Source organism: Halictus rubicundus, chromosome 13 (assembly GCF_050948215.1).
Source record: "Halictus rubicundus isolate RS-2024b chromosome 13, iyHalRubi1_principal, whole genome shotgun sequence".
Lineage (NCBI taxonomy): Eukaryota > Metazoa > Arthropoda > Insecta > Hymenoptera > Halictidae > Halictus > Halictus rubicundus.
Genome location: NC_135161.1, coordinates 8,069,071 through 8,088,367, shown reverse-complemented (window position 1 = coordinate 8,088,367; position 19,297 = coordinate 8,069,071). Strand labels below are relative to the sequence as shown.

Below are 19,297 nucleotides of genomic sequence, written 5' to 3'. Positions count from 1 at the left end.
TTCCAAGAAGAAATAGAAATTATTTTTCGCTAATTTTGCACCATTATTTTCTCGAGTTCGAAACCGCTGAAACTGGAACAGTGTTTCGGATTCGTTTTTTGGACGATGAACCCCGGAGGCTTTCGAAAGGATAACAGGAACTTGGGTGCCGAAGCTAACATTTACCTAATGTGCACAACGCTATTCGAGATTCCAGCGAGCTGAATAGTTGAAACGCAATAGAAAGCGCCTCGCGCGGCTAGCATTTGATAATTAACACGATGGTACACTCTCCTAGGCATAAATAATTGAGAAATCCGAGGAGAGGTTGGATTTTCAGGCGTCCAAGGGGAATAGGTCGCCACTGATCAGACAACGGGTAATTGTGTTCTATGCATACACATGGTTCTTCGAAACGAGAATTTAATCGGATCCCCGCTGCGCGCAATATATAATACATAAATCATACGTTTCAGGTACAGAAGAAATTACAATAAACAGTGTGTGTATATTCGTAGAATTGCCGACCCAATTTATACTATGATACAATCATTGTGCTACCAATTATCCACGGGTCTTTTTACTAGAATAATTAACTGTATTTCCTCATTTATCTAAGATATATCAATATTATTAATTCGACGATTTCGCGACGCCGAAAAAGAATTTGGCGACCCCCTCGCGCTATCATACCGTTTTCTCCGAAATTGTTATTAAATTATTCAGCTATCCCGCACGGTCAAAATTTCCCCGACCGTGTTTCCCACAGGACTCAATAATTCAACAAAAAAAAAAAAAAAGAAAATCAATCATTCGCTCGTGAACAAAAGTTTTTCTGCCCGCCATTTGCAGAATAAGATAGTGCAAGGGGTCGAATATTTACAAGGGGGAGAAGCGATCAACGGTGTCGAATGACAGTTCGATAAAACGGGTTCTTAATCGATAAAACAAGTAGGGGATCGTACGATAAAAAGCTTGAGGTGTTGATCTCGTTAAAACGCGAAAAGTCTCGAGGTAAAACACGATCTCTACCGTTGCTCGCTTCTCCCGTAGTTCGATTCGCGAATCATTTGCGAATCATTCGCCGCTGCCGCCAAACGAGAAAGAGTGGGCCTCGACGAAACAGGGTAGCCACCGAGATTCCCATGGCAACGATCTAAAACCTAAACGAATTCGCGGTTAACAAACGGACCAGGAGATACAAGCGCGACGCCCAGGAAAAACTTACAAAACTAAAAAAAAATCGACTCACTATGAACACTCGTGCAACAATATTCTAACATACAATTCTGGCCACCTTCCCCGTGAAAACGGCTCCGCGAGTCGCGACCGGAAAAAAATCTGTAGCGCTACCAGACTTCCGGTCGAGGAACGCGAAACGATCTGCGTCGATCCGCAGCCCCACGATCGCTATACTGAACACATGATCTTCCCCGGCGGATAAAACGCCCTTGCTACTCCGCGAGTCCCTTAATCCCTCGATCAAACGTTTAGTTTTCATAAATCGCGAGAATATATGCTTTCGATAGATCGCGAAAATTCCTCTGATAAATCGCTGCAAAAGATCGCAGACAAGCCCGAAACGGTGCGAATCGGTCCCGCGAGGCTCCGCAGATCCAGCCGTCGATGGAAATCGGCCCTCGGACGCGAATCGATCGGAAGATCGAAGGAAACCGGCCCCGGCCATCGCGAATCTTCCAGAATTGATCGATTTCGCAGGATATCGCGGGGTTTCGCTATCTCGGATCGATCCTCGTCGTCGACGATCCTCCTCGACGACCGCTTCTGCGGGATCGGGAACGATCGATCGGATCCTTGGTTGTCGGCAGTGATCCTCGCCTCGATCCAGTCCCTCCTCTCGGCCACGCGATCGAATACCGTCCCTGGATCATCTGGCTAGCGTCGATCTCGGCAGTCCTGTCTGCGAGCAGAGTCATTGTTCTTCATCTGTTCCTTTCTTTGTTAATCGTTTCCCCGAAGTAGTTAGGCGAATTATGAGCAATAGAAAGTTCAACGAAAAAATGTAGTCTGCTTTCTGATCATTCTAACAGGTCGAAAATAATGTAACTTCGTCGAATACTTCTTACAGTTTCGCATTTTGACTAACCCATTTTTAATGTGAACGAACAGACACCATTTTTAAAATTATTTAAATAATTATTTCAATTGTCGAGAGTCGTCATTGGATTCTTCTTACAGTTTTCCATTTAACCAATCCATTTTTAATATGAAGGACCAAAAACAATTTTAAAAATTATTCAAATAATTATTTCAATGGACGAATCATTGGATTCTTCTTACAGTTTTACATTTAACCAATCCATTTTCAATATGAAGGACCAAAAATAATTAGAAAAATTATTTCAATAATTATTTCAATGGTCGAATCATTGGATTTTTCTTACAGTTTTCCATTTAACCAATCCATTTTTAACGTGAAGGACCAAAAACAATTATAAAAATTATTCAAATAATTATTTCAATGGTCGAATCATTGAATTATTCTTAGTTTTCCATTTAACCATTTCATTTTTAATATGAATGACCCAAAACAATTATAAAAATTATTCAAATAATTATTTCAAAGGTCGAATCATTGAAACCACCCCATTTTTAATACAAAATCCCAGTCTACTGGTTATCGTCGACCGAGTGGGCGATAAAACCGTTAAAAAAAAATTATTTAAAAATGTTTTCAATGGTTGAGGTTGTGACATGTTCCCTGCGCTGCAACTTGTTCAAATTCCAACGCTCGCGAAACTTTGCGTCGCCATTCGCCACATATGTGAATCAACAGTGTGCCAACAGCTTCCCCAATGGAAAACGATTAATGTCTCGAAGCGAAGCGTAATTTCCGCGCGGAACGATCCGCGCGAAAATCTAGGCTGCGCCTTCGGCTACATTTTCAGCGTTTAACCGAGAATGTTGTGTACCTCGTCGCGGACGAAGGGACATTTGTAGGATCGCGAGACGATGGGATTAGGGGGAAGAAAAAGGAAATTCGATAACGTTCGATTTCAATCTGCGGCGCGACAGATTCCTGGGAACAACACGCGACCGGTTAGTATAATCCGCTGCGTAATCTCATTAACCTGTCGTGTTTACATTCCGCGCGACCGTTCGGCTGGAGCGTGTTTTCGAAACGCGGTGTCTACACGGTCGAACGATCCGAAACGATTTTGTCTGCGGAGCAGATCCCGCCGAGAGAAGAGAAGACATTAGCTTTGGCAAATTCTTGGTCGAAGAGAGAGAGAGAGAGAGAAAGAGAGTGTAACGTGACTGTTCTTGCTCGCCTAGGCTGCCAAAAGCCGCGTATTAATAGTCCGACTGACAAAAACAAGTCGACGCGTCGTGTTGCATGGACAGAAAAGTTTTTAATCGCGCCCGAATCGCGAGAAACGCGGTCCTCCCGGATCGGTTTCCCAACTGGAACGATTTCGCAACACCTGCACATGAATAGAATCTACCGCGCGACCAGCTCTAGCCGTGTAACTGTTCTACGCGAAAACGTTCCGCGCTTTCGCGATACGCACCAGCGTTTCCACTGCCGATTCTTTTCAGCTGTACAAGCTGTGCTAGAATTCGAGAGAGCGGGAGAAAATGTTTCTGTGTACCTCACGATAGGTACTACGAATGACACTGAATAGATTTTTCATTTAGCCCGCGGCTTTTCCGGAAAAAATTCCCGAAAATCGAATATTTGATATCTCGGGGGAATTATAGAGCTGAATGATGGATGCCATTTGGAATTTCTCTAGCACCGCCATTTTGTCGCCTAGACGAAATAAAAAATATACTGTTACAAAGCTCAAGATAGATGCTATGAACGACACTGAATAGATTTTTCATTTAGCCCACGGCTTTTCCGGGAAAAATTCCTAAAAGTCGAATATTTGATATCTCGGTGAATTATAGAGCTAAATGATGGATGCCATTTGGAATTTCTCTAGCACCGCCATTTTGCCGCCTAGACGAAATAAAAAATATACTGTTACAAAGCTCAAGATAGATGCTATGAACGACACTGAATAGATTTTTCATTCAGTCCACGGGTTTTCCGGAAAAAATTTCCGAAAGTCGAATATTTGATACCTCGGGGAATTATAGAACTGAATGATGGATGCCATTTGGAATTACTCTAGTACCGCCATTTTGTCGCCTAGACGAAATGAAAAAATACTGTTACAAAGCTCAAGATAGATGCTATGAACGACACGGAATAAATTTTTCATTTAGCCCCCCGTTTTTCCAGAAACAATTCCTAAAAGTCGAATATGTGATATCTCGAGGAATTATAGAACTGAATGATGGATCCCATTTTGTGTTGCTCTAGTTCCGCCATTTTGTCGCCGATACGTAATAAAAAAATATTGTTATAAAGCTCAAGATAGATACTACGAACGACTCCTAACAGATTTTCCACTTCTTCCACCATTTTGCCAAAAAAAATTGCCAAAAACAGCACTTGTAACAATTTCTTGTCAAGCACCTATAAACCTCAGAATTCGATATTACCTGTAAGAGCTCCTACACCGCCATTTTGTCGGCAAGGCAAAATAAAAAAATACTTTTGCGAAGCTCAGAGTAGGTACAGCGAACGAGTCCTAACAGATTTTCTATTTCGCTCATGGTTTTCCCAAGAAAAATTGTCAAATCTACCTTTTCGGTGTATAAAGTGTTCTTGGAGCCCTTTTATTTTCGACTGACTTGAAATACGTTATGTTGTAAAATTTAGGTTGACGGCGCATATTAGGCGAGTTGATGGACGATCGTTCGTAAGGAATTTCGCGTCGGAAACGATCGAGTTTCCCGAAATTGTGTGCCGGCGTTCGAGGACAGGAAAGTTTGTTTTGAGCGTCGTCGTCGACGGTTCACGCGTTGTTATTGGGCACGGGACAATGACAAACTCGCCGGAGAACCGGGTAATTAACGAACACGATACTAATACCGTGGAAACGGGAGTTGTAAGCGAAAATTTCAGGGAACATTGCGAGAACGTTGCGGATTAATAGCGCGAAAACGGGCTGAGTGAATGAAAAATTTCGCTGCGAGGCGAAAACCGAATCGGAAAGCCAACAATAATACATAAAATAGACGGCAGAGCGAATACGTGCGAAACTGGCCCGAGAATTGGGAAATAGAATCGAAAGAAAATCGAGGGAAAATACGAAGGTACAGGAACGAGAGAGGGATCTGCAGAATTTCGATGCAGGCAAGTGGCGGAAATTGATTCGGGAGGATCGATTTTTGCATGCGGAATAAAATATAAGATGAAACCGAAGTAGAATTCTCACCTAGCTGAAGGGCCCTTTGCTTCTTCGTGTATCGCCGCGAGTTCAACCAGCGTTCCCAAAATACGTTTCGCCAATGACACCGGCTCAGAACGCCACGCGCGAACGCATCGCGAAATGGTCGTTTGCCATTCCTCCATCGAGAATGTTGCTTCGTGGCGGTATATTCCCCCCGACTGACGTGTTTACATCACGATGATTGATGTACGACTCATGCTCGGACGTCTCGCCGTAACGATCGACGCGTCGATCTCTCCAGATGGCGTCAGGTATCGATCCAGCGGACCAATAGGCACGTTAAGGGAGAGGGAACGAAAATGGGGCTCATGAAAATTTTTCTTGCAGATACCGTTCGCGATGGGGAACCGAAACCTCCTGGGATGCAAAAAGACGTCCCTAAACTACAGCAAAACATTTTTTCCAAATCCACTTTCCTTGTTGTTCGAGGGAGAAATAAATAATTTATCGACACACGCGGTAAGACGAGATTGACAGCGAGCGGGACGTTTCTGAATTTTTCCTGGGAAAACCGTTCGCGATCTGCAACCGAGACCTCCTGGGATGTAAGAAGACGTTCTTAAACTATAGCAAAATATTTTTTCCAGATCCACTTTTCTTGTTGTTCGAGGGAGGAATAAATAATTTTGTCTCTCTGCGCAGTGAGAGGAGAAGGAAAGCGAGCGGGACGTTTCTGAATTTTTCCTGGGAAAACCGTTCGCGATCTGCAACCGAGACCTCCTGGGATGTAAGAAGACGTTCTTAAACTATAGCAAAACATTTTTTCCAGATCCACTTTTCTTGTTGTTCGAGGGAGAAATAACTAATTTTGTCCCTCTGCGCAGTGAGAGGAGAAGGAAAGCGAGCGGGGCGTTTCTGAATTTTTCCTGGGAAAACCGTTCGCGATCTGCAACCGAGACCTCCTGGGATGTAAGAAGACGTTCTTAAACTATAGCAAAACATTTTTTCCAGATCCACTATTCTTGTTGTTCGAGGGAGGAATAAATAATTTTGTCTCTCTGCGCAGTGAGAGGAGAAGGAAAGCGAGCGGGGCGTTTCTGAATTTTTCCTGGGAAAACCGTTCAAGATCTGGAACCGGCACCTCCTGGGATCCAAGAAGATGTCCCTAAACTACAGCAAAACATTTTTCCCAGATCCACTATCTTTGTTGTTCGAGAGAGAAATAAATAATTTTGTCCCTGTACGCAGTGAGAGGAAATGGCAAGCGAGCGGCGCGTTTCTGAATTTTTCCTGGGAAAACCGTTTACGATCTGGAACGGTGACCTCCGGGGATGTAAAAAGACGCCCCTAAACTGCAGCGCAACATTTTCTACGAACCGATTTTTCCGGTTGTTTGCGGGATAAATAAAATTGTTTGGTCGGGTTGCTCGGAACGGTGGTGGTCTGCGGGCGACTGCAGTCGGACTGCAGCGAAAATTCGGGTGCAGCGTGACGAAATCGCGGCAGGCACACCGGAAACCACTCCCGATCCCGAACCGAGACCCCCACTCGATGAACAATCAATATTTTCGAAATTTAACGCGTTTGTTCAGAGGGGCTGGGGCGCAATCAAGCGCCGGGAAACACTTTGCTGTCGACTCCAGCGCGACGCCGGAGTCATTGAAATTCACCAAATATAACAACGCGTTCGCAACCGTCGAAAGTAAATTATGGGAGGCCATCCCCGACCTGCCTGGCCCGTCCCCGTTGCATCGGCCTGGAAATTGTAATCCAGGTGAATTCGATTATGACGCGATCAACGCGCGATTGTCACGTCCGCCGTGGTCGATCTTCGTTAAGGCGGTGGGCACGGCTCAAGATTGTGTGAGTGCATCCCCTCCCTAGTTCCGCACACGTACCCGAGTTTTGCAAGGGTACGGGAGGCCCGCTCTCATTTGTTAACAATGCAAAAATAGTACTGTTCTGTAGTCAAAATCGCTAGATAAAAGTTCAATCTAGGGTGAAAAGGTCCTCAGAAGTCGTACTTTTGCGTTTTTTAGCCGTAATTTGCAATATTCAGCAGCATACTGCTTAATCGAGTGACATTATCGTAAATATCGAGAGATTCAGAGCTCGTATGGAGTTCGTTGGACCTTTCCACCCTAGCGGGAACATATAGGAACTCAATGCCACGCCGATCATGTTGTATGCTTACGTATCAAACAAATGAAAGCGGGCACCCAGAAAAATTAGATCATTGAGTATTTCATCAAAATATAGTTCCGACATTTTTCGCTACGAGCGCTGTACTATGTTCCCGATCTGTCTCATCGTCAGTAGTCACTGTATCGGTAAAACAGAGGCCTATAGGAGCATGCGCGGCGCGAAAGCGTGGATGGCGTGTACGTGTGCGACGGCGATCGCAAGGGTCCGGGATGCCTGGAAATATTTCCCAATAATGCAGAGACGGGACTTTTCCATAGTGAAAAGAGCTAGATAAAGGTTCAATCTAGGGTGGAAAGGTCCTCAGAAGTCCTACTTTTGCGTCATCGAGAAATGATTAGCTATATTCGGCAGCATGTTGTCCGCCAGAGAGGCCTGTAGGAGCATGAGCGGCGCGTCAACATGGATGGCGCTGTCGTAGCTTTGTTCGAATAGCCGTGCCGTGGCACACTCACACACCGCCTGATCAGCGTGTACGTGTGCCGTCGGCGATCGCAAGGGTCAGGGATGCCTGGAAATATTTCCCAATAATGCAGTCACGGGACTTGTCAATGGTGAAAAGAGCTAGATGAAAGTTCTATCTAGGGTGGAAAGGTCCTCAGAAGTCGTACTTTTGCATCATTGAGAAACGGTTAGCAATATTCGGCAGCACGTCGTTTCTCAGGGAAGCTATGGGAACTGACATGGCGGCACATTCACACACCGCCTGGTCGGCGTGTACGTGTGCCGACGGCGATCGCAAGGGTCCGGGATGCCTGGAAATATTTCCCAATAATGCAGCGACGGGACTTTTCCATAGTGAAAAGAGCTAGATAAAGGTTCAATCTAGGGTGAAAAGGTCCTCAGAAGTCCTACTTTTGCGTCATCGAGAAATGATTAGCTATATTCGGCAGCATGTTGTCCGCCAGAGAGGCCTGTAGGAGCATGAGCGGCGCGTCAACGTGGATGGCGCTGTCGTAGCTTCGTTCGAATAGCCGTGCCGTGGCACACTCACACACCGCCTGATCAGCGTGTACGTGTGCCGTCGGCGATCGCAAGGGTCAGGGATGCCTGGAAATATTTCCCAATAATGCAGTCACGGGACTTGTCAATGGTGAAAAGAGCTAGATGAAAGTTCTATCTAGGGTGGAAAGGTCCTCAGAAGTCGTACTTTTGCATCATCGAGAAATGGTTAGCAATATTCGGCAGCACGTCGTTTCTCAGGGAGGCTATGGGAACTGACATGGCGGCACACTCACACACCGCCTGGTCGGCGTGTACGTGTGCCGACGGCGATCGCAAGGGTCTAGGATGCCACTAACCATTTCCCAATAATGCAGAGACGGGACTTTTTCATAGTGAAAAGCGCTTTAGCCAATTAGCATCTTGGAAGGTTGGATAATACAAGGATGTGAATTTTCAGTAATGGCACTAGATAAAAAGATCAACCTGACATGCTGAATCCCTCAAAAATCCCTAAAAATTATTGTTCGCGAAATGTAACAAATAGTTGGGCAAACTATATTTATCAATTGATTTTTTCTAGTTTTTATCTCCAGATAAAAATGAATATATTCTAAATATTTTCTGTAAAAATTTGATTTCAATATCTCTAATGGTTTGAAAGCAACCTGTTGCGAATTAGTATCTTGCGTCGATGGCCCGCTCCATAACATTGACACTGGAGGGTGTCATAAATTAGCCCTCCCACGACACTGTCTCGCCGAAGACGAAAGAACTTTCCTGTAACCTCAGTGCAAAACACAGTCATTCTCTAAAGTCTGAAACATTGCCGCTTCGCACGAATGTACGATTGCCTAGTAAATATGATCCAAATTATATCATGTTTGGTGTCAATTTTATCAGGAAAATTACACGAATGTGTTGAGAGAAGTTTCATGAATATATTATGAAAAACAAAAGAATTGGGACATTGCATTAGTATTGTTTCACCGATATACCTGACCCCGCATAATGTTACACTCTTCGGCGGTCTAGCTTCTAGCCCCTTCGAAGGGTAGACACTTGGGCGCGTCATAAATTGGCCCTTCTCCGATAGTGTCCAGCCAAAGACGAAAGAGCTGGCATGCAGCCTCGGTGCGAAACACAGTCATTCTCTGAAATCTGCAACATCGTCGCTCCGAACAAATGTACGAATGCGTAGTAAATATGATACAAATTATACCATGTTTGGTATCATTTTTATCAGAAACATTCCACGAATGTGTTGAGAGAGGTTTCAGGAAAAAATAAGGAAAAACAAAAAAAATGATGACATTGCATTAGTATTGTCTCACCGATGTACCTGACCCATGTTACACCCAACGACCGGCACACCGAACGGCCAGGCCGACTACGCTTGCAATGTTCCGCATTTTATATGGATTTCTGTATGCATTGTCTGGCCGGCCTGACGGTACGCGGGGTCCGAGAGTTTCTGCGTTTTTATGAAATACATAATGGTAATAACGGTACTTCATTCATAACTTATAACGTAACTTTTAATATACTTGGTTTTTTTTATAATTACAGTAGGTATATTTAGCAAACATGTGCATAATCTTTATTTGCATTAAATTTTGTATTAAATTAAATTAAATTAAATTAAATTAAATTAAATTAAATTAAATTAAATATTTCTGGAATTCCGACGAATTTGTTTCGAATGAAGTTGCATACGTATCGATAATATCATTAAAATATCCTCACGAAGTTACCGCACTCCTCAAAAAATTGTCATACTTTACCTTCTTGTCATACCTTCTAGGCGTATGTAACTTCGTAAGTATATTTTAATGATATTATCAATACGCAGAGTTGGGCAAAATAGTTATCGAAATAAAAATTTCGAATAACGAATGAAAGATAAAAAAATTTGTATTAAAATTTGAAAGTTAAAATTACAATCTCATTAAAGACGGTCCAAATGCTCTAGATAAGCTCTAGAAGTCATTCGTATTAACAATATTGTTCTGATTAAAAACATAAAAGCATAAAAAAATAAAAGCATGTATTAATAAATAGATTAAAAACATGAAGCATCATTTGGACTGTCTTTAATGAGATTGTAATTTTTATCGTAACATTACGTATCGGTGAAACTTGTCCTAATCCCACAGGCATTCTGTGCCCCTTAGCTCTTTTATCTGGGGTTATATTGGGAGGGCTAGTTTCTGACACCCTCAAGCGTGTACCTGTCGAAAGACCCAGAAGCTAGACCGCCGAAGGGTGTAACATTGTGCAAGGTCAGGTATATCGGTAAGACAATCCCGATGGAATGACATAATCTTTTTTGTTTTCCATTATTTTTTCATGAAACTTCTCTCAACACATTCGCGTCATTTTCCTGATAAAATTGACACCAAACATGATATAATTTGGATCATATTTACTAGGCAATCGTACATTCGTGCGAAGCGGTGATGTTTCAGACTTTAGAGAATGACTGTGTTTTGCACCGAGGTTACAGGAAAGTTCTTTCGTCTTCGGCGGGACAGTGTCGTGGGAGGGCTAATTTATGACACCCTCCAGTGTCAATGTCACGGCACGGAGTTATAGAAAGCAAATTTTTACTGAAAATATTTAGAATGCGTTCACTTGTATCTAGAGATAAAAACTAGAAAAGAATCATTTATTTAAATATAGTTTGTCAAACCATTTGTTACATTTCGCAAACAATAATTTTTACGGATTTTCGAGGGATTCAGCATGTTAGGTTGATCCTTTTATCTAGTGCGAATCATTACTGAAAATTCACATCCCTGTATTATAGAGAAATGGGTTGCGGAATTCCAGACCCTTCCAGCCCTCGTAGGCACACGTACACGCCGACCAGGCGGTGTGTGAGTGCGCCGCCATGTCAGTTCCCATAGCCTCCCTGAGAAACGACGTGCTGCCGAATATTGCTAACCATTTCTCGATGATGCAAAAGTACGACTTCTGAGGACCTTTCCACCCTAGATAGAACTTTCATCTAGCTCTTTTCACCATTGACAAGTCCCGTGACTGCATTATTGGGAAATATTTCCAGGCATCCCTGACCCTTGCGATCGCCGTCGTCACACGTACACGCTGATCAGGCGGTGTGTGAGTGTGCCACGGCACGGCTATTCGAACGAAGCTACGACAGCGCCATCCACGTTGTCGCGCCGCTCATGCTCCTACAGGCCTCTCTGGCGGACAACATGCTGCCGAATATAGCTAATCATTTCTCGATGACGCAAAAGTAGGACTTCTGAGGACCTTTTCACCCTAGATTGAACCTTTATCTAGCTCTTTTCACTATGGAAAAGTCCCGTCGCTGCATTATTGGGATATATTTCCAGGCATCCCGGACCCTTGCGATCGCCGTCGGCACACGTACACGCCGACCAGGCGGTGTGTGAGTGTGCCGCCATGTCAGTTCCCATAGCCTCCCTGAGAAACGACGTGCTGCCGAATATTGCTAACCATTTCTCGATGATGCAAAAGTACGACTTCTGAGGACCTTTCCACCCTAGATAGAACTTTCATCTAGCTCTTTTCACCATTGACAAGTCCCGTGACTGCATTATTGGGAAATATTTCCAGGCATCCCTGACCCTTGCGATCGCCGTCGTCACACGTACACGCTGATCAGGCGGTGTGTGAGTGTGCCACGGCACGGCTATTCGAACGAAGCTACGACAGCGCCATCCACGTTGTCGCGCCGCTCATGCTCCTACGGGCCTCTCTGGCGGACAACATGCTGCCGAATATAGCTAATCATTTCTCGATGACGCAAAAGTAGGACTTCTGAGGACCTTTTCACCCTAGATTGAACCTTTATCTAGCTCTTTTCACTATGGAAAAGTCCCGTCGCTGCATTATTGGGATATATTTCCAGGCATCCCGGACCCTTGCGATCGCCGTCGGCACACGTACACGCCGACCAGGCGGTGTGTGAGTGTGCCGCCATGTCAGTTCCCATAGCCTCCCTGAGAAACGACGTGCTGCCGAATATTGCTAACCGTTTCTCAATGATGCAAAAGTACGACTTCTGAGGACCTTTCCACCCTAGATAGAACTTTCATCTAGCTCTTTTCACCATTGACAAGTCCCGTGACTGCATTATTGGGAAATATTTCCAGGCATCCCTGACCCTTGCGATCGCCGTCGGCACACGTACACGCTGATCAGGCGGTGTGTGAGTGTGCCGCGGCACGGCTATTCGAACGAAGCTACGACAGCGCCATCCACGTTGTTGTACGTCCGTACATTCTCTCTTCCTCTGTTTTACCAATACAGTGTGTTGCTCGATACTGAACTTTGGAAAACGTTCCTAGCTCCCCTACTGGACAGAAATGTTACTATTTAGCTTCCTCTAGCGGCCGTTCGTTCTTTCATAGCGTGACGATCATTATTGTGTCGGGGCATTCGGAGCTTGCCCTGGTCAGGTTCGGTTCCCTCCCCTTAATTCGACCATCGGGTGTACATTTGCCGCTGTCATTCGGAAGTTTTCATTACGAGAACTGCAAACAGTGCTCCATCATCTGGACAACACACCGCATCAACGTTTCCGAGCTCGAGACCGAAGTTAAATAATTATAATTCGTTCGCGAGGACAGCGGCCCGAATATTATAATATCCAGACGATTCTGCGTGAAAAACTGAATCAGAAATGCGCAACAGCATTTTTCGATGCGAGGTTCCGTTCGCGAGAAAATCAAAGTTGAATGCACGCGCGATCGATTTCCTCGAAAACGAAGCGCGGCTCTGTCGCCGAAATTAAATAATAATTCGTCCCCGGCGACAATGCCCCGAATGTTTGAACGCTGTATCGATTCAACGCGAGAAACCGGATCAAAACCGTGCCACAATATTTTTTTATTCGAGCCTTCGTTTTCGAGAAAATTAAGGTTGAATGTACGCGCGCGTTCGATTCTCCCGAGAACAAAGCGCGGCTCGGTCGCCGAAATTAAATAATAATCCATTCCCGGCGACACTGACCCGAACGTTTGAACGCTGCGTCGGTCCCGCACGGAAACCCGAGTCGAAAATGTAGGATAACATTTTTCCGCTCGAGGCCGGCTTTCCGAAAAAATCATGCTCGAATACGGACTGTTCGTGTTTCGCGAGTCGGGTGATTTTCGAGCAGGATTTTCTCGGGAACGGCGGCCCGTACGAAAAAGTTCGATAGTACCGATTCGACGGTGCATTGCACGTAGAATCTGGCCGTGGCGGTCCCGTGACGGATATTGGCACACCTGCGTAAATAGCGTGGGTGTTCGTGAACTCTTCCGAGGGATCGGGGGGGGGGGAGCCGAGACAGCGAGACAACAACAGCGAGAAAGTCGAGGTTCCTCTGGCAGAGATTCTTCTCTCGAAATTCATGACACCTTTCGGCGACCGTCTGGCCACCTGTCGGGCTGTCTGTCAAACGTCCGACAATCCACTCGAGTCGATTTACTGCACGATCTTACATACCGTGGACGCGGTAACAATGCATCCGCGCGGTCCGCTGGCCGCCGGCCAATTCCACATCGAATTTCGATTCCGACCGGCTTTCCGCGAAAAACCGAGCCCAACCCCCGCCCCCTTTCACCCCTTGGACACGATCATTAATTTATCCGGAGGAGTCTCGAGCAGAACGGAGAGGTTTCGATACGTCCATCAACCGGAAGTTCGCCCTAGGCGACCCGGAACGCGTCCGTTCCAAATTCTCGTGAAATATTCCCGGTTAATACAAACGAAAATGAAATAACATCGGGCCTGGGCTGAAAGCAGGACGATCATGCCGGCGATACTCGTAATTATTGGGAATCATCGCTGACCCGCAACCGGGTCGCGATTCGGTCACCTCTTTTGTTATTTATCAACGATCGAACGGCGCGGCGACCGCTGAAAGAAACGCCAGGATCGAAGATTGCTCTCTGTCTTTCTCGTTTCTTTTTATTATCCGCCGGATTGACGCAACTCGGTCGCACACTGTTCACCCGCCTGTGTGTGAGCTTGTCATTAACGTGCGCGCGCCAATGATAAACGTAAGCGACGCTGTGTGTTCATGATACTCCTCTCTTCTTCTTTTTTTTTTTTTTTTTGTTTGTTTCCTCGTAAGTGGGTCGGATACATTTACTGCGAACTTGAGCGCGCGATTCCAGTGTTCCCGAGGAACGATCCACTGTTTAAACTCTTGCTTTCATCACTCTCGGACTGATCAGCGAGAGCGTGAAACCAGGCTGAGGCGAGGCAGGACAATTCATTTTTGAGGAACGTTCGACCTGACCATGCCACTTCGAATGGCTCCTGAGTCGCCATTTTGTCGGACAGGCTGCGCTAAAAAATTCTCCTGCGCGGCTCGAGATAGGTACTATGAATGACGCCTAACAGATTTTCTGTTAACTTCACAATTTTTTAAGGAAAAATTGCTAAATCTAACATTTGTAGCAACTTCGCGATGCGTCAGACCTTGAAAATCTACGTTACTTGTGGGTGCTGCTACACCGCCATTTTGTCGGAAAGGGAAAATAAAAAAATACTCATATGCAGCTCAAGAGAGGAGCTATGAACGACTCGGAACAGATTTTCCATTTACTTCACCATTTTTCTAAAAAAAATTGCCAATTGTAGCATTTGTAGACTCCACACTATTTTGGACCTCAAAAATCAATGTTATTGTAGGAGTTGCTGCACCGCCATTTTGTATGCAAGGCAAAGTAAAAAAAATACTCGTATGCAGCTCAAGATACGTGGTATGAACGACTCGGAACAGATTTGCCATTTACTTCACCATTTTTCTAAAAAAAATTGCCAATTGTAGCCTTTGTAGACTCCACACTATTTCGAACCTCAAAAATCACTGTTACTTGTAGGAGCTGTTACACCGCCATTTTGTATGCAAGGCAAAGTAAAAAAATACTCGTATGCAGCTCAAGATAGGTGGTATGAACGACTCGGAACAGATTTGCCATTTACTTCACCATTTTTCTAAAAAAAATTACCAATTGTAGCATTTGTAGACTCCACACTATTTTGGACCTCAAAAATCAATGTTACTTGTAGGAGCTGTTACACCGCCATTTTGTATACAAGGCAAAATAAAAAAATACTCGTATGCAGCTCGAAATAGGTACTAGAAATGACTAGAAATGAATTTTTTAAGGAAAAATTGCTAAAACTAACATTTGCAGCAACTTCACGATGCGTTAGACCTTGAAGATCTACGTTACTTGTGGGTGCTGCTACACCGCCATTTTGTCGGCATGGGAAAATAAAAAAATACTCGTATGCAGCTCAAGAGAGGAGCTATGAACGACTCGGAACAGATTTTCCATTTACTTCACCATTTTTCCCAAAAAAAATTGCCAAAGGTAGCACTTGCAGCGACTGCTTAGTAAACGCGGGCTTCGCAATTCGTACGAAGGTTTCCGCGGATTAGCATAACTCTGTGTCCGATATGCGAGCGCAGTAGAAGTTGTGCAATTCATTAGTCGAAAGTTCAGCCAGCCGGACAAACATTATCGGCGGAACGTGAGAATTCCGACACCGTCGAACGCACGAAAATCAAACAAGCTGACGACAACGCCGTTGGAAAGACACGTGTACCCGCTACGCAGAGATAATTACGTGTCAACAGAGGTACACAGAGGCGTGTTTCGCAGCCCTAACTCGGCTGTAGACTCCGACGACGACGTTGCTTCCTCGCGATACACATTTCAACGGAGCCAACTCTCGATGGTTCGTATCAACACGCCGGGGAACGATAACGAGCGGAACTGGATTTCCCCTGGTGCTGTTACCACTATTTTTCTCTAATTACATGAACAATTGATAAACGTTCCACCGGACGATAGTGCCAGTACAACAAAAATCACAATTATCAAGTAGTGATTTCACCCCCTTGAAATGAATTTGGCCAGGGAAAAAATAATTTAACAATCTTCTGAATTTCCGGATTCGCGATTATTCGCGAAGCTCGCGCACAATAGACACGGGGGGTATAATGACAGCGATAATAATCAAAGAATAAAATCCACGGGGGGTGGGGGGGATTCATTTATTCGTCGGTGTCGGTGGCGGTGGTTGTCGGGGGTGGTTTCCGAGCGGAGTCGAGTCGATTTATATATTTATCGAGCTTAGGGACGTCGAAAGAATGGGGCAGGAAAGGATACGTGAATAAAAGACGACGGTCTATGTAGGTCAGGGAATGAAAAGTAACGAGTCGCTCGTGACTGGATGGACGTGAATGAATGAGCGAACGGTCGGCGGAGTCGCGAGGGAAAAAGCGAACGCCCCGGCCCGGCCCGGCCCGGCCCGGCCCGAGGAACGAGGAACCAGCGGAAGAAATACCGGACAAAAGCGAAGACAACGGCTCCCTGCGAAAGGAACCGCCTGGAGGGGGTCGGGGAGGGGACCAAGTGCAAGTGGAGAGAAGTGGGTCGAATCGCCAAGAAACACAAGCGCGAAACACGAGAAAACCCGAAATTCCTCGCGATTCCCTCCTGGCGTGCCCCGCTACGGGTGGGTCGCTGCAGACCCTCGGCGAGGAAATTATTTTATCTTCGTTTCATACTCATCGAGTTCATAGTTGAGATCGTGGGTCAATTCCTGGCTCCATAGTATCTGTGAATTAAATATTGGAGTGTTTACTCTATATATGTCGCAAATGCCTAGCGGATAAAAGTCCCAGAACTGTCCCCACTACCGCGGGGTACACCCCGTGAGGGGCTATGAACCGTGACCTCTAACTGTCCTTTTCTACGTTCGGCGTGGATCAAAGTATCTCCTGCCCGATATATGTCACTGGCTGGGCCCGAGTTCCGGACATATATCGAGTAGACACTGTATGCGGTTTTATGGGAAAACTGAGTCAAGGTGTCCGAGATGTACGAGTTCGAAATAGGTGGGATCTTTAAGGGAAATAAAAATTGTCAGCATTTTTTATTAGTATTAGTAGTAGTAGTAGTAGTGCGTTATTAAAAATAATTCTTAGAAGGTTCCTATGTCTTAGAATCGAAACAGGCAATTTTTATTTTGCATAAATAGCAGCCTAGGCCGCAGTCAGGTTAGACAAAAAGGGCACCGAACGTATTTGCGCACCCACGAATTGATAACAACGCTGTGAAACTTGCAATTCGAGAGAAGCTTCGCAGTGTATCAATATTGCCAGGCTGGGAGCAGCTGAGGAACGCGGGGTCGCGAAATTCGATCGGGGCGCAATATAAATCCGCCAATTATGAATTCCAATCTGAATAAATCCGAAGCCGAGGGCAAGGAGCGGTTCCATTACAGCGGAAACCACCTTCGCCTGCACGGGGATCGTCGAAGACAAGAACATCGTCAGAGCTGGAAAGCTAATTGAAGAAATCCGACGACGACGACGACGACGACGATGCGCTCGTGGAACGGTCAAAGACAACGGTGCGCGACGCTGGAGGGGCTAGGGGGGATCAAACGAAGAAAGCCTGAGGAGGTGGTAGGGGGTCAGGGGGTTAGGGGTGCACAGACGGGGGTGCACAGGTAAGTAAGGGAGAAAGAGAGATATGGGTCAGAGGATGGACCGGACGGAATATTGATCCGGCCACCTCACGATAGTTGCCTGTGTTGCGCTATGCTCTCCGCCGTGTTTCCTCTCTCTTTCGTCTCTCTTTCGCTCTCCCAACCCACTCCCCCCTCTCCGCGTTTTACCAGCCCGCGCGACAAGCGGATATACACCACCCGGAAGCAGCTTGATCCGGGAATTTTCAATTGGACACCCGCGCGATCACGGGTGATCGACGGATCGTTCGAGCCTTTCATGTTTTCAGAATTTACGACTGGCGACTTTACGATCAGACTTTTTCGGGTACCTTCTCAAAATTCTATTTCATACGAAAACTGTTCATCGTCCATCAATTTTTCTCCATAAATGCACGGGCCCGCGATTGAACTGTGCATCCTCGGGCATTTGCAGGTACCGCGAGCGCTATAGTATCGGTACAGGCTTGCTGGAGGTGGAAGGTGTCGAGTACTCGAACGACCCGTCGAAAATCGAAGACGGTGCCCTTACCCGCCAGCATTCGGTCACCGTGAATGAGTGAACGCGCGTGTTACACCGCGCGCACAAGTCATGAATGGGAGAGAATGCACCGTATTGATTCCAGTGTTTCGCAACTACGGCCCTGCCGCACCGTTCACCTCCGCGTGACCATAAACGCGCGATGTAATGCTCCGACCACTGAGGATGAGGCTCTCCAACGAAACCATTTCCGCGGTGCAAAATTTTTAAAATTATCCATTTCACGCGACGGGTTTTGTGCGTTTATGACGAAAATGTGCAGATCATGAGGGTCAGCGAGGGTCAATTTTTACTTTCTACCAAAATTTGCAGTACGGTCATGATGTGATCAGATGAGGCTCAGGAGGGTCAATTTTTACTTTCTACCAAAATTTGCAGTACGATCATGATGTGATCAGATGAGGGTCAGTGAGGGCCAATTTTTATTCGCCACAAAAATTTGCAATGCCGTCATGATGTGATCAGATGAGGCTCAGGAGGGTCAATTTTTACTTTCTACCAAAATTTGCAGTACGGTCATGATATGATCAGATGAGGGTCAGTGAGGGCCAATTTTTATTCTCCACAAAAATTTGCAATGCGGTCATGATGTGATCAGATGAGGCTCAGGAGGGTCAATTTTTACTTTCTACCAAAATTTGCAGTGCGGTCATGATGTGATCAGATGAAGGTCAGTGAGGGTCAATTATATTCTCTACAAAAATTTGCAGTACGGTCATGATGTGATCAGATGAGGCTCAGAAGGGTCAATTTTTACTTTCTACCAAAATTTGCAGTACGGTCATGATGTGATCAGATGAGGCTCAGGAGAGTCAATTTTTACTTTCTACCAAAATTTGCAGTACGATCATGATGTGATCGGATGAGGGTCAGT

At 45.4% G+C, this 19,297-nt stretch overlaps 1 protein-coding gene and 1 long non-coding RNA gene across 8 annotated transcripts in view; both read right to left on the bottom strand.

Annotated features, from left to right (window-relative positions):
* The window catches only part of LOC143360690 (serine/threonine-protein phosphatase 2B catalytic subunit 2), a 206,113-nt gene that overhangs the window by 136,570 nt on the left and 50,246 nt on the right, over positions 1-19,297 (bottom strand). The gene's annotated exons all lie outside the window — the stretch shown is intronic.
* Positions 386-7,060, bottom strand: LOC143360711 (uncharacterized). Its single transcript, XR_013083321.1, has 2 exons — positions 5,274-7,060; positions 386-1,900 (listed from the first exon to the last, which is right to left on the bottom strand). It is a non-coding gene; the product is annotated as an uncharacterized LOC143360711 (long non-coding RNA).